Source organism: Triticum aestivum, chromosome 6D (genome assembly GCF_018294505.1).
Source record: "Triticum aestivum cultivar Chinese Spring chromosome 6D, IWGSC CS RefSeq v2.1, whole genome shotgun sequence".
Taxonomy (NCBI): domain Eukaryota; kingdom Viridiplantae; phylum Streptophyta; class Magnoliopsida; order Poales; family Poaceae; genus Triticum; species Triticum aestivum.
This window is the reverse complement of record NC_057811.1, coordinates 107,511,358-107,524,627: the sequence shown is the minus strand read 5'-3', so window position 1 is coordinate 107,524,627 and position 13,270 is coordinate 107,511,358. Positions and strand designations below refer to the sequence as shown.

General features: G+C 50.4%; 1 pseudogene; it reads right to left on the bottom strand.

Annotated features, from left to right (window-relative positions):
* Window positions 1-5,662: 5,662 nt before the first annotated feature.
* On the bottom strand, window positions 5,663-7,002 carry LOC123141255 (mucin-1-like; annotated as a pseudogene).
* Between the last annotated feature and the right edge of the window lie 6,268 nt (window positions 7,003-13,270).

Sequence of the window (13,270 nt, the reverse complement as noted above, 5' to 3'; positions counted from 1 at the left end):
CTAGGCTCGTCAAGTCAACCTAAGTGTTTCGCATGTGTTCCGAGGCCATGTCTGTACATGCTAGGCTCGTCAACACCCGTTGTATTCGAACGTTAGAATCTATCACACCCGATCATCACGTGGTGCTTCGAAACAACGAACCTTCGCAACGGTGCACAGTTAGGGGAACACGTATCTTGAAATTTTAGTGAGGGATCATCTTATTTATGCTACCGTCGTTCTAAGCAAATAAGATGTAAACATGACAAACATCACATGCAAATCATAAAGTGACGTGATACGGCCAATATCATCTTGCGCCTTTGATCTCCATCTTTGAGGCGCGGCATGATTATCTTTGTCACCGGCATGACATCATGATCTCCATCATCATGATCTTCATCATCGTGTCTTCATGAAGTTGTCTCGCCAACTATTACTTCTACTACTATGGCTAACGGTTAGCAATAAAGTAAAGTAATTACATGGCGTTTTCACTGACACGCAGGTCATACAATAAATTAAGACAACTCCTATGGCTCCTGCCGGTTGTCATACTCATCGACATGCAAGTCGTGATTCCTATTACAAGAACATGATCCATCTCATACATCACATATATCATTCATCACATCCTTTTGGCCATATCACCTCACATAGCATACCCTGCAAAAACAAGTTAGACGTCCTCTAATTGTTGTTGCATGTTTTACGTGGCTGCTATGGGTTTCTAGCAAGAACGTTTCTTACCTATGCAAAAGCCACAACGTGATATGCCAATTTCTATTTACCCTTCATAAGGACCCTTTTCATCGAATCCGATCCGACTAAAGTGGGAGAGACAGACACCCGCTAGCCACCTTATGCAACTAGTGCATGTCAGTCGGTGGAACCTGTCTCACGTAAGTGTACGTGTAAGGTCGGTCCGGGCCGCTTCATCCCACGATGCCGCCGAATCAAGATAAGACTAGTAACGGCAAGTAAATTGACAAAATCGACGCCCACAACTACTTTGTGTTCTACTCGTGCATAGAAACTACGCATAGACCTAGCTCATGATGCCACTGTAGGGGAACGTAGCAGAAATTCAAAATTTTCTACGCATCACCAAGATCAATCTATGGAGTAATCTAGCACCGAGGGGAAGGGGAGTGCATCTACATACCATTGTAGATCGCTAAGCGGAAGCGTTGCAAGAACGCGGATGAAGGAGTCGTACTCGTAGCGATTCAGATCGCGGTTGATTCCGATCTAAGCGCCGAACCACGGCGCCTCCGCGTTCAACACACGTGCAGCCCGGTGACGTCTCCCACGCCTTGATCCAGCAAGGAGAGAGGGAGAGGTTGGGGAAGACTCCGTCCAGCAGCAGCACAACGGCGTGGTGGTGGTGGAGCGTGGCACTCCAGCAGGGCTTCGCCAAGCACCGCAAGAGACGAGGAGGAAGAGGGGTAGGGCTACGCCAAGAGGGAGATGTTCTCGTGTCTATGGCAGCCCCAAACCCCCACTATATATAGGGGAAAGGGAGGGGCTGCGCCCCCACCAAGGTTTCCACCTCTAGGGATGGCGGCCAGCCCTAGATGGGACTTGGAGGGGCGGCCAAGGGGGGAGAGAGGGGGGCGCACCACTAGGTGGGCCTTAGGCCCATCTGAGCCTAGGGTTTCCCCTTTTCCCTTCTCTCTTCGCCTTGGGCCCTGGTGGGGGGCGCACCAGCTCACCTGGGGCTGGTCCCCTCCCACACTTGGCCCACGCAGCCCTCTGGGGCCGGTGGCCCCACCTGGTGGACCCCCGGGACCCTCCCGGTGGTCCCGGTACGTTACCGATAGCACCCGAAACTTTTCCGGTGACCAAAACAGGACTTCCCATATATAAATCTTTACCTCCGTACCATTCCGGAACTCCTCGTGACGTCCGGGATCTCATCCGGGACTCCGAACAACATTCGGTAACCACGTATATCTATTCCCTATAACCCTAGCGTCATCGAACCTTAAGTTTGTAGACCCTACGGGTTCGGGAACCATGCAGACATGACCGAGACGTTTTCCGGCCAATAACCAACAGTGGGATCTGGATACCCATGTTGGCTCCCACATGTTCCACGATGATCTCATCGGATGAACCACGATGTCAAGGATTCAATCAATCCCGTATACAATTCCCTTTGTCTACCGGTATAGTACTTGCCCGAGATTCGATCGTCGGTATCCCGATACCTTGTTCAATATCGTTACTGGCAAGTCTCTTTACTTGTTCCGTAACACATCATCCCGTGATCAACTCCTTGGTCACATTGTGCACATTATGATGATGTCCTACCGAGTGGGCCCAGAGATACCTCTTCGTTTACACGGAGTGACAAATCCCAGTCTCGATTCGTGCCAACCCAACAGACACTTTCGGAGATACCTGTAGTGCACCTTTATAGCCACCCAGTTACGTTGTGACGTTTGGTACACCCAAAGCATTCCTACGGTATCCGGGAGTTGCACAATCTCATGGTCTAAGGAAATGATACTTGACATTAGAAAAGCTTTAGCAGACGAACTACACGATCTTGTGCTAGGCTTAGGATTGGGTCTTGTCCATCACATCATTCTCCTAATGATGTGATCCCGTTATCAACGACATCCAATGTCCATGTCAGGAAACCGTAACCATCTATTGATCAACGAGCTAGTCAACTAGAGGCTTACTAGGCACATGGTGTTGTCTATGTATCCACACATGTATCCGAGTTTCCTATCAATACAATTTTAGCATGGATAATAAACGATTATCATGAACAAGGAAATATAATAATAACAAATTTATTATTGCCTCTAGGGCATATTTCTAACACCTTTATCTCCTTTGTTGTTTCTTATGGATGTTGACTTCCTCCAAACAATTCTCAGTAATGCAATGCACTCCGGCCTCCAAGCTCCTCTTACCGGTCAATCATGCTTTGATTCCCCTATGGTTTGAGGGTCAGCGTTGGAGAGCCCTAACCACGCTAGAGCAGGATGAACTCAGATGGGATCCTGGTACTCCCGGCGCTTCCGGTTGTTGCAGATCATCGGCCACAAGGTCTCCTACTATTGGGGTGACCGTGATAAGATATTTACCTTCGAGGATTTGGCTAATGCATTAGCTAAATGAAAACTTGAGAAATTATGTTTTAATTGAGGCTATGGTGCAAGTGAGGATGGATGCGTTTTACGGACTAGACATACGAACATCAGCTTGGCATGTGGTGGTTGGGAATAAGGAAGGGCTCACCCTGAAAATTAGGTGTGGTAGAGATTGGTGGGGGTGACACGTATGCCCGTAAGTTCCTCCCATAACAAATGTTTTCTACGTGTAGGATTATGGCTAGCAACATATATTGGTAGACATTAACCGTCTAAGGAACATATGGATTGCAGACGAGAACTTACGTAACCAAAGTACAATTAATATAATATTAACATATCACATTATTGTAGGAAAAGTATGTAAATTTAGAGTCATATATGCATGACACATGAGATTTATATTTTATTATCGTAGTTCATCCCATTGAAAATGAATATAGGTCAGTTTATGAAGATATCGTCAAAGGCTTTCGATACAAAAAATAAAATAAAGCAAAAGTAGATGACAATTCTTTTGGAGGCATGTGCACATTGATATGCTATTGCACCAATAAGTTTTTATTTTTGTTTTTCTTTAATAAAGCCACGAGGTTTTTGCATATTTTGCATTGATAATAAAAAAAGTAATAAAACAAGAACGCTAGCAAAAGAATTTGCAGAATTAAATTATGGAAGATTCTAGAACAGGGGAGAAACATATAGTGCTTTGAGTTTTGGACATAGTTAAAAGCTTTGTGCTTCATCTCAGCCATGGAATCATCTAGATATGACATGCGGCAAAATTAATCTGGTGTGGTGAATAGGATATCCAGTGATAACTATGCTTGGATTTGCCAACTCTTCACCGTTCATCCAACAACCAATAACCAAAATTATCCGCAACCAGTACAGTGGTATAGTAGATACGTAGCGGATGCATTAATCTGAGAATCCATCAGTCTAACACAAACCGCCCGAGCGAACGCGCTCATTGCTGGTATCGCACATTCGCAGTTGACAGGTGCTTGTGCTTTCGAGGATGCACCTCACAGTTCCATGTCAGGTCGGTCGGTCGAGCGATGCGATGCGATGGAGCTGAAGCCCGCAGACGCAATGATGGACTGTGAACAGATTGACGGATCGAGATCGATTGGATTCGACGCGCCTGCTTATTATGAGTTAAAAGCACCCGGAGTCTTAGAACTTGCTCTCAATGTGATGCTTTAGTCCTATAATTTAAAATTTGACCCTACCCAGTCCCTCAACTTGCATAAGATGTGCAAATTTGGTCCTGACGAATCAAAGAGCGCCATGTGGACGTGTGGGTGCATACCCGGTCAGCGTGTGCTCTTTTGCAAAGAGGCCCCTAGCATTGTTGTGAATCAACCCGCACAGACCAAACCATCAACTCAAACGAAAAAACCAAAACGCAAGCACACGTCCGTCCGGCCTAAACGCAACCATGCATGCATGCACGCATGCCACAGATATAGGTAACCAGCTAGCTTCACACTGCAGTTTTTTTTGAGACATCCTCAAAAAGAAAAATTAACTGGGGTACCTATATCAGCCTATCGGGTTCTCACTTACCCTCACAGAAACAGAGGCGCCGCGGGGGAGCCGCACCGCCGCCGCCGCATCCCCTCCCGTCCTCCCCTTCCTCGCACCTCTCCCTCCTGCGCTACCCTGGCCGGACGGGATGGCTAGGTCGCCGCCAGCCGCAACCCCGACCTACAGGTCGCCGGCAACATAAATCCCAGATAAGTGATCACGGGGACGGCACGCATGGGCAGCAACATGACCTGGGGAACGGTGAGCGTGGGCACGGCCAGCATCGGCGGCACTGCATGTGACCTGCGGTGTGGTTAGCGCGGGCACGGTTGGCACTGGTGGCATTGTAGGAATGGTGGGCACCGGCGGCTTCGGCGCGGGGATGCCTGGGACAGCGGCAGGCGTTGCAGCGGGCGCTCGCACTTGGCCTCGCCAACGCCAGTGCCGACCGGACGTCAACATGGACGTGTCAAGGATGCCTAAGAAGAGGATGTCTACCACGCTGCTGCACTTTGCTCCAACTCGACAATCCCGAGGATGTCTTCGTCTTCGCCGCGGAGGCCAGCAAGCTGACGCCGCCATCGCCGGAGCCCGAGGCCGAGAGCCTCATCGACAAGATCGCCTCCTGCTGTCGGGTCTTTACGTTCGCGGACGACGACACCGACGAGCGGCTTGTACCTGCTTCAGTGCAGGTTTAGTTGTCAGCTTGCTTGATGCATAGTGCAGACAACAGGACGTGCATGCATATTTATGCAGGATAGCAAGATCAAGAGATCAGGGGGTAATTAGGTTGTTGGTCGGCCGGTCTAAGAAAAGCGCCTTCTGTTTGGCGTTGGTGATGGTCAGGCCAGTTTGATTCGTGTCGCTCGGAAGTGGGATCCTACTTATGCCCATATAAACCCACATAAAAACTGATGGAGTGTTGGCTATCACCCACCAAAGTGTGTTGGGATTAAGTGGGGCTGTGGTGGGACTCCCACGATCAGTCCCACCTGCAGCTTTAAGCTAGCTAAAGCCCACTCGATGGCAATCCAGTCGATTTATGCCTTCTTCCCTTAGTTGGCCTTCTTGAACGCCGCCACCTGTGTCGCCGCGGCACTGTCGGAGCCACCAGCCGCCGCCGCCGCCGCGAATGCGTCCCTCACCTGCTGGGTGGTGTAGGCGAACCCCGGGCGGGTCATGGAGTTGAGCAGCGCTGGGTGCCCTCGCACAGCAGCGCGCCGGCGCCGTCGGTCCTCGTGTTCGCCAGCGCGTCCTTGATGCTCACGCTCGGGCCGCCGGCGACCGCGCCACCGGCGGCGCCGAAGAAGTGGCTCACCGAGCTCGGCCAGCTCCCCAGCGCCGACCAGGTCTACATGGGGTGCGTCCTCCAGTAGCTACGTGCAAAAACAAGTGGAGCGTCACGGGCCCAACACGTCAGTGACTTAACTCGTGGTATGCGCAGAAGAAAGAAAATGTTACGTGCCGGTGTAAGTGGCTTACTCGCATGTCCCGAGGCTGTTGGGGTCGACTGGGATGAGCGGCGTCGGTGTGACAGACCCGTGGCTGCTGTGCGACGGTGCAGCCGGAGTTCCGCTGTAGGAGACTCCGTCGTGGGCCGGCGTCGAGGAGCTCCCGTAGGCCCGTCGTGGGACGGCGTGGGTGAGCTGCCGTAGGCACCGCCAGTGGAAGGCGTCGGGGAGCTCCCGTACGCGCCTCCGCCGTGGGATGGCGCGTCCGGAGTGGACCCGTAACCTCCTCCGTTGTGCGACTGGTCAGGCAACGAACCAGAGCCGCCGTGCGAAGGCGGCGTCCCGTACCCGCCGTGCGACGGGTCAGGCAACGACCCGGAGCCGCTGTGCGACGGAGTCAAGCCGGAGCCGCCGTGCGACGGCGTAGTGCCGGAGCCTCTGTGGTCAGTGGCGGACCTAGAAAGTATTTAGAGTGGGGGCAAACTAATTGAGTGGGGGCATGTTCTACAGAATTCAAAGAATTTAAGCATATTTTCCGAAAAACACAAGCAAATCTTACTGAACTTTCTATTTTTGAGTGGGTGCCTGGGCCCCCACTCACCATAACGTGGGTTCGCCCCTGTCTGTGGTAAGGCGGCGTGCCGGAGAAGCGGCACGGTGGTGCCCCTGTGGCCGGGGAAGTTGTGCGGGTCGAGCGACGGCGTATAGTCCGGCTTCTTCACGTCATCTGCGAGCACGCCACGAGACGACATTTGTTACAACCTAGCTCACTACTCACCACAAGCTGCATGCACAAGATCCAGAGTAGCTAGGTACGCACCTTGGCTTGCCTTGTCCGTCGGGCCGGTCCTGGCCGAGATGGCGACGAAGGCCTGGGTGGCCAACGCGGCGAGCAGGAAGCTCGCGAGGAGAGTTCTCTGCGCCCCCATGTCCTCTAGCTGGTTACCTATATCTGTGGCATGCGTGCATGCATGCATGGTTGATGGTTGCGTTTCGGACGGACGGACGTGAGCTTGCGTTTTGGTTTTTCCGTTTGAGTTGATGGTTTGGTCTGTGCGGGTTAATTACCGAAAAAGGGTTGCCCCGCTTTATATTATAAAGCAACGACCACACGACACACTTGCTGGGGCCTCAGCACAAGCAAGCCCAAAAGAAACGAAAAAGGAACTGAAGAGAAAATAATGCCAACAACGGCGGATCAACGAAAACGATGAGGACCCGCAACCGCCGCGCTGGGGCCTCAGCACAAGCAAGCCCAAAAAAAGAAAAAAGAACTGAAGAGAAAATAATGCCAACAACGGCGGATCAACGAAAACGATGAGGACCCGCAACCGCCGCGCCCACCGGAAAATTCCACCACGCTCCTAGCACTCCGGACCGCCGCATACCAAACAACACCTTCAAGAAGGATCGCGACGATGACGACGCTGTTGCCAATGCGGGTTAATTCACAGCAACGTCAGGGGCCTCTTTGCAAAAGAGCACGCGCTGACCGGGTATGCACCCACACATCCATATGGCGCTCTCTGATTCGCCAGGACCAAATTTGCATATCTTATGCAAGTTGAGGGACTGGGTAGGATCAAATTTCAAGTTAGAGGACTAAAGTATCACATTGAGAGCAAGTTCTAGGACTCCGGATGCTTTTAACTTGCTTATTATCTTCAGAGTAGCCATAGCCAGCTTTTCGTTCCGCGCACCTTGTTTCTTTACGTGCGAAATGCACGGAAGATCTTCTCGTCTCAGTAGGGAGCTATGCTATCTACCTCGGGCGCACCATGCGTGCTCTCTCTCGCCACCGCCGTCCCTCGTCACGTGCGTCGGCGAGCGCAGCCGCTGGCCACCGCAGCACCGCAGCAAACGTGACCGGCCGGCGTGGAGGCCCGTGCACGCGCGTCGTCGAGGAGGCTAGCTAGCTGCTCGATCCTAGCAGCTAGGCCCTGAGGTCAAACGACGCAAGCTGCTGCGTGGATCTGCGCGTGCTCGTTTGTTGCCTTGCTCGTTCCCGGTGGCGTTGCAAGGTCAAATCCGGAGTCTCGCCATGCCTCCCCCCTCTCATTTGGTGCAACGATGGCAGGGGCGGAGGTGAAGGCTGCCGGACTCTCTCTCTCTCTCTTTCTCTCTCTCTCTCTACTTCGGATCATTTCCAAGCTAGTAGTATCACTTTAGCATCAGTGTCTTGGCCTATAGCCCTGTGCTCTCCATGTAATCTGTTGTTAGCAGAAGTGCGTTAGCAAACAGGTGCCTCTTGCGTCTCTGTCCCATCAGCAGTCAGCAGCTGGGCGTGCATGCATGTTGGTCTCTGTTCCAATTCGTCATGCAGTAACAACATTTCGGGCGCGCAAAAAAAGCCGGCCCAACGCGCCGATCCGAAAGGACGCGCGTCCGCTTTTGTCCGCCTGGCGACCCATTCCCGGTCCATTTTTTGAGCCTGATTTGCGTCGGCGCGGACACAAGACGGACGAGCGCGCTCGCCCTCTTTCCTCACCGGGCTCGCTGGTCGGTGGCACAGTGGATTCACACCCTCGCCCGCTTGCTACGTCATCGATGCCGCCGGCCATTTTTTCAGATTAAAATGGATACATAGATAGTTCTAGCTTACAGAGATAAAAGAAAAAGACTACTACTCCTCGCTTTCTGACTCCGACTCGGTAATGTCCTCCTCTGAAGTCTCAAGGTAGGCGTCAGCAAGCTGCTCGTCTTCAAAGTCCCAACCCGACGTTTCTCGTAGCTTCAGTTTCAATTGAGCTGCCTGCTTCCGCGAACGCTTGTCCTCCCGATAGACGGCTCGCTCCCTCCTCCTCGCGTCCCTCTCCAACCTCAATTGCTTGTAGAACTGGCGCTCGTCGACGATGTCCTGCGGGAAGCCTCCGCGCCACACCACCAAGGCTTCCACGTCCTTCTCTGCAATGGCGAGGCGACGCTGCCGCCTCCAGTGGACACGACGATCCTCGTCGGTGAAAAGCCGCGGGAGAGGCGCCAGATCCTGCGCCCGCTGGCTCGACACGTTGGGAAAATACATATCCCGACGAGGCCTCAGGAGGCGCCACGCCGCCGCGTCGTGCGCGCAGGCGGCCTCCTCTACGGTGTCGAAGGTGCCGAGGATGAGACGTTTCTCGCGAAACCAGATCTCGGAGGAGAAGGCGCCGGAGCGGCGCTCGCGGACTCCGCGAAAATCCGAAGCGCCCAGGCGGCGGATCGACATGGTGGCGCAGAGGCGGTGAGAGTGGGCGGCGGACAGAGTGTGGAAGGAGCGCCTTCTTTATAACGAGCGCCGGCCGCGGCGCGCGCGCGAAGCTTTCGCGCGCGCTGGAGCGCCAAAACCAGCGCGCGCTAGGCCGCTTTCCCCGTGCGCGCGAACCTTTCCTGCGCGCTGGAGCGCCAAAACCAGGGCGACGACATGATCTTAAACGCGCGCGGTCATGAAATGGCTCGGCTCGTTGGGCGCACTGCCGACCCAAAACTAAAAGAGGACGGACGACGGGCGGGCGGCCAACCCAAACAGACAAAAAACGGACAAAAACACCGTCGGTTTGGGTCGGCCGTTGGAGTTGCGCTAACCTGAGAAACAAAAGGACTCTTCCAATTTGACACATTGTCATTATCGGCGCTAGAGTAACAGTTTTAGTGTTTTTTTAGGGGATAACAATTTTAGTTAGATGGAGTACTTATAAACACACACAAAATCTAGTAATACTAGCCATTTGTTATTGTTCGCTGTAGAGCATGCCGCTATGATGGGTAGAGCATGCTGCGCAGATTGCTGCAGTAGTCGTCCATCCATCCATCCATGGTTCGGTGTAACAAGCTGTGCTCAGCCAACTGCATGCCGGTTTCTCGGTTCATTGTCAAGTCGCTCGCATGGTGCATGAGCCTGTGGACGTAATGATGCCCCTGGCCTTTTGATTCGAACCCAAGAGTATATACTTATAATCGAAAGAAGAAGAAAATTGACGTGTCGATGTCGATTGGACGCGCTCCTCATGATCTCCAGTACCGTACGCCTGCTAATGTTGTGCCGTGCACCATGCATGCATGCACCGATGCACGGTCTGGCCTCTTTCCTTTTTATTATCACAAGGAAAAAATTCTCGTTCCCTCGCATGCATGCGCAAGCCTCTGCATCACCTTGGCCGCAGCAGAAGCATGCAGCCTTCCATGGGCTGCACTGCAGGGTTTCCCAGTAGGGCCGATCTGGATCCTCATTGGTCGCGGCGTTCTGTTTGCCTAATCGGTGCAAAGACATGTATACCCTCTGCCAGCCTTCTGCTCCGGTTCTGCCACCTGCCGCCCTCGCCGGTGCACCACTGGCCCAGTGCCTGCCCCGTTGCCTCCTACCGAGCCTAGGGCTTCAGGTAGGCCGGCCGTGGGGTGAGCGGGGCCGCGACGCATGGGCGTGAGTCGGACACTGGTTCGATGAGCAGGAGCAGATCGAAGCTCTGGCGTGGATGGACATGGATTGGTGACACACTGTGTGATGCGAAGCACGGCTGGTGTACTGCCGCGGAGCACCCGTCTCGTCTCTCCATGGAGCAAACGGCGATGGCTACGTTTTCCGACGAATTCCCGGCCTCTCTGCCTCGCATGTGTCGCTACGGAAGCGGACCGCTCCGTCGTGTCACGGATGGGAGAGCACGGGTCTCACGTCACAGCTAGCCCCTTCGCTCCTTCTTCTCTCTCCTTCACTGCTTCTCTCTCTCTCTTCATGTGTCGCAGTTTGCAAGAAAAGGTCGAAGAGATGGCTGTAAGCGTCACCCCAACGTGTCTCGTCTCAACACGTACGTTGGCTACAGTGGAAGAGTATATGCAGTGGTAGTCACTGGGACAAGAGTGACACAACGTAGAAATTGCAGTGGTGGGCTGGAAGTGCCGCTCGATCGGCTCACTCATTTAATGCTTCCCTATGTAGGTTAACTTAGTTTAATTTCATGTCCAAATAATAACGGTTCCCCTAATCTCATGTACTACTACTGCAGTGCTAATCCTCTGTAGCCAACGTACCAGGAGTTGAAAAAAATTATGTAGAAGTTAAGACTGTATTGAGGACAGAGGATGAAAAAAATTATGCAGGAGTTGAGAATGTATTGAGGACAGAGGATGTGCCATTTATTTATTTATTTTGAACACGGTACATCGTGGATACTAACATACACCTACTACATACACTCAGGATAGAGGATGGGCTAGGGCGCCAATCAGGCAAAATTAAGAATACCGGGAGTTTGAAAAACTATGCAGGAGTTGAATTTTATTGATGCTCCCTGCAAAAATACATATTTAATTGATGCTCATGACCTATGGCAATTTTCTCCTGGTTCTGCCATTTATAAGGTTTCCAAGGCATATAAAGCTTTGATCATAGCCTCAGAGATTTTGCCAATTCTAAAATGGCTTTGGAAAATTTGTTGTCCACTCAAGTACAATATAAAATTTTCTTTTGGCTTCTCGTTAATAACAGACTGAATACGAGAGCTCTTTTGCGGAGGAAAAATATCGTTATGGAGGACTATACTTGTGCCACATGGAGGAGCTAGAAATAAGAGATCATCTCTTTTTCTACTGCCCTTTTGCTCAATTCTGTTGCCAATACACATGTGCCAATTGGACCCCTGATCATTTTGGCATACAAGAGGAAATTGTAAATATTAAACAGCCTCTGAATGTGACTTCTGCTATGGAGATCATCATCTTAGTTTCTTGGGTTATTTGAACTACTAGGAATGACTTCATCTTTAACATATCACCCCAAGCCTATATACTTTCAGGAGAAAATTCAAAGAGGAACTAGAATGGGTCATTTACAGAGTTAAGAGGAAGGATGCAGTGACTTTGAAGACTGGATATGGCTTTTAGATGATTCTGCTCTTGATGTTGTATTCTATTGGTTATTTTCTTCTTCTCTTAGGTTCTTTTTTTTTTGCTTAATTAGTGCCCGTGTAGTTATTGTTTCATCCTTTTGGACATTACTTCTGTATTACTTATCTAAAAGTTCATAAAAATACACAGCAGAGTCCTGCTATTTCCCTCAAAAAGAAAAAGAACTTTGTTGCTTGTGTAGAATTTCCCAGAACATCATGGTAAAACGGAGTACTCCTGGTGTGTAACATGATTTTATTTGTAAAACCTACTCTTTTTCGGATCTGGTTTGTAAAATATACTATTTTTTGGATTTGGTTTGTAAAACATACTCTACATGCGCTTCCAAGTACTTAACTAACTTTATTAACTATGAACGACTGCCCAAATTAGCATTAGGCGGGGGCGGGGGGCTATAGCCCCTTACCCACCCCCGCAAATTGTCTTTTGTCAACCAGTTTTGTATATTAGGGCACTTATATCTTATAATCAGCATTAATCTATAATCACATATACACTGTTTATTTGTACCTATTTGTTGATAAAAGAATACATTACCGTCAAGCACTTGGAGGTATAGTAAACTAACTTTTAGTACAAAATTTAGTTGTTGAGTTGCCATATTGGATTAGCAAAATCCTCAAATCTATTTTCCTAGCAACATTCTTAGCAAGTGTAATGCATGAGTCGATCTTGTCTTTTCTGCTAACAATTGGAATCATTGGACAAAATGTTCTAGCGGACAAGCATATTGTCCATAACTTGGAAAACATGCGCCTGGGTTGGATGAATTGTGTGATTGTAAGCTAAAATCTCGTTCTTCTAGTTTGCATCAGTTTAAACACTTGATAATCAACAACATTCAACACTAGGCTACCCGGTGTCACTACCACGCTGCGAAGAAATATACCAGCTCTGGGCAAGCATCACACATTATCGCAATATATTGAGTTGCTCTTGTACTCATCATATGTATCACTTTGCACGCCTAGTTAGCATATATGACAAAAACTTGGCATCCTTTCTATGACTTACCATCTAGATCAACCAAATTGGGCAGTACTACCTAGACTTATTTTATTCAATCTCACTACGGTAATAGTTCATATGTTTGATCCAATAAGTTGCCTTTATGATTTGGTGAATGAACAACTTTTGGAACTTCATTTGGGGGTAGGGGGCCAATGCCCTCCCCTCCCACCTCCTCCCCCAAATTGGGAAAAAACTTTTTTACTTATATAGACTTCCCCAAATGGAGTACAATTGTCTAGAACATTTTGCTAATACAGAGGTGACCATGACCACGGGGAAAAGGTCGAGAACATCAACAACCTGTTGTGG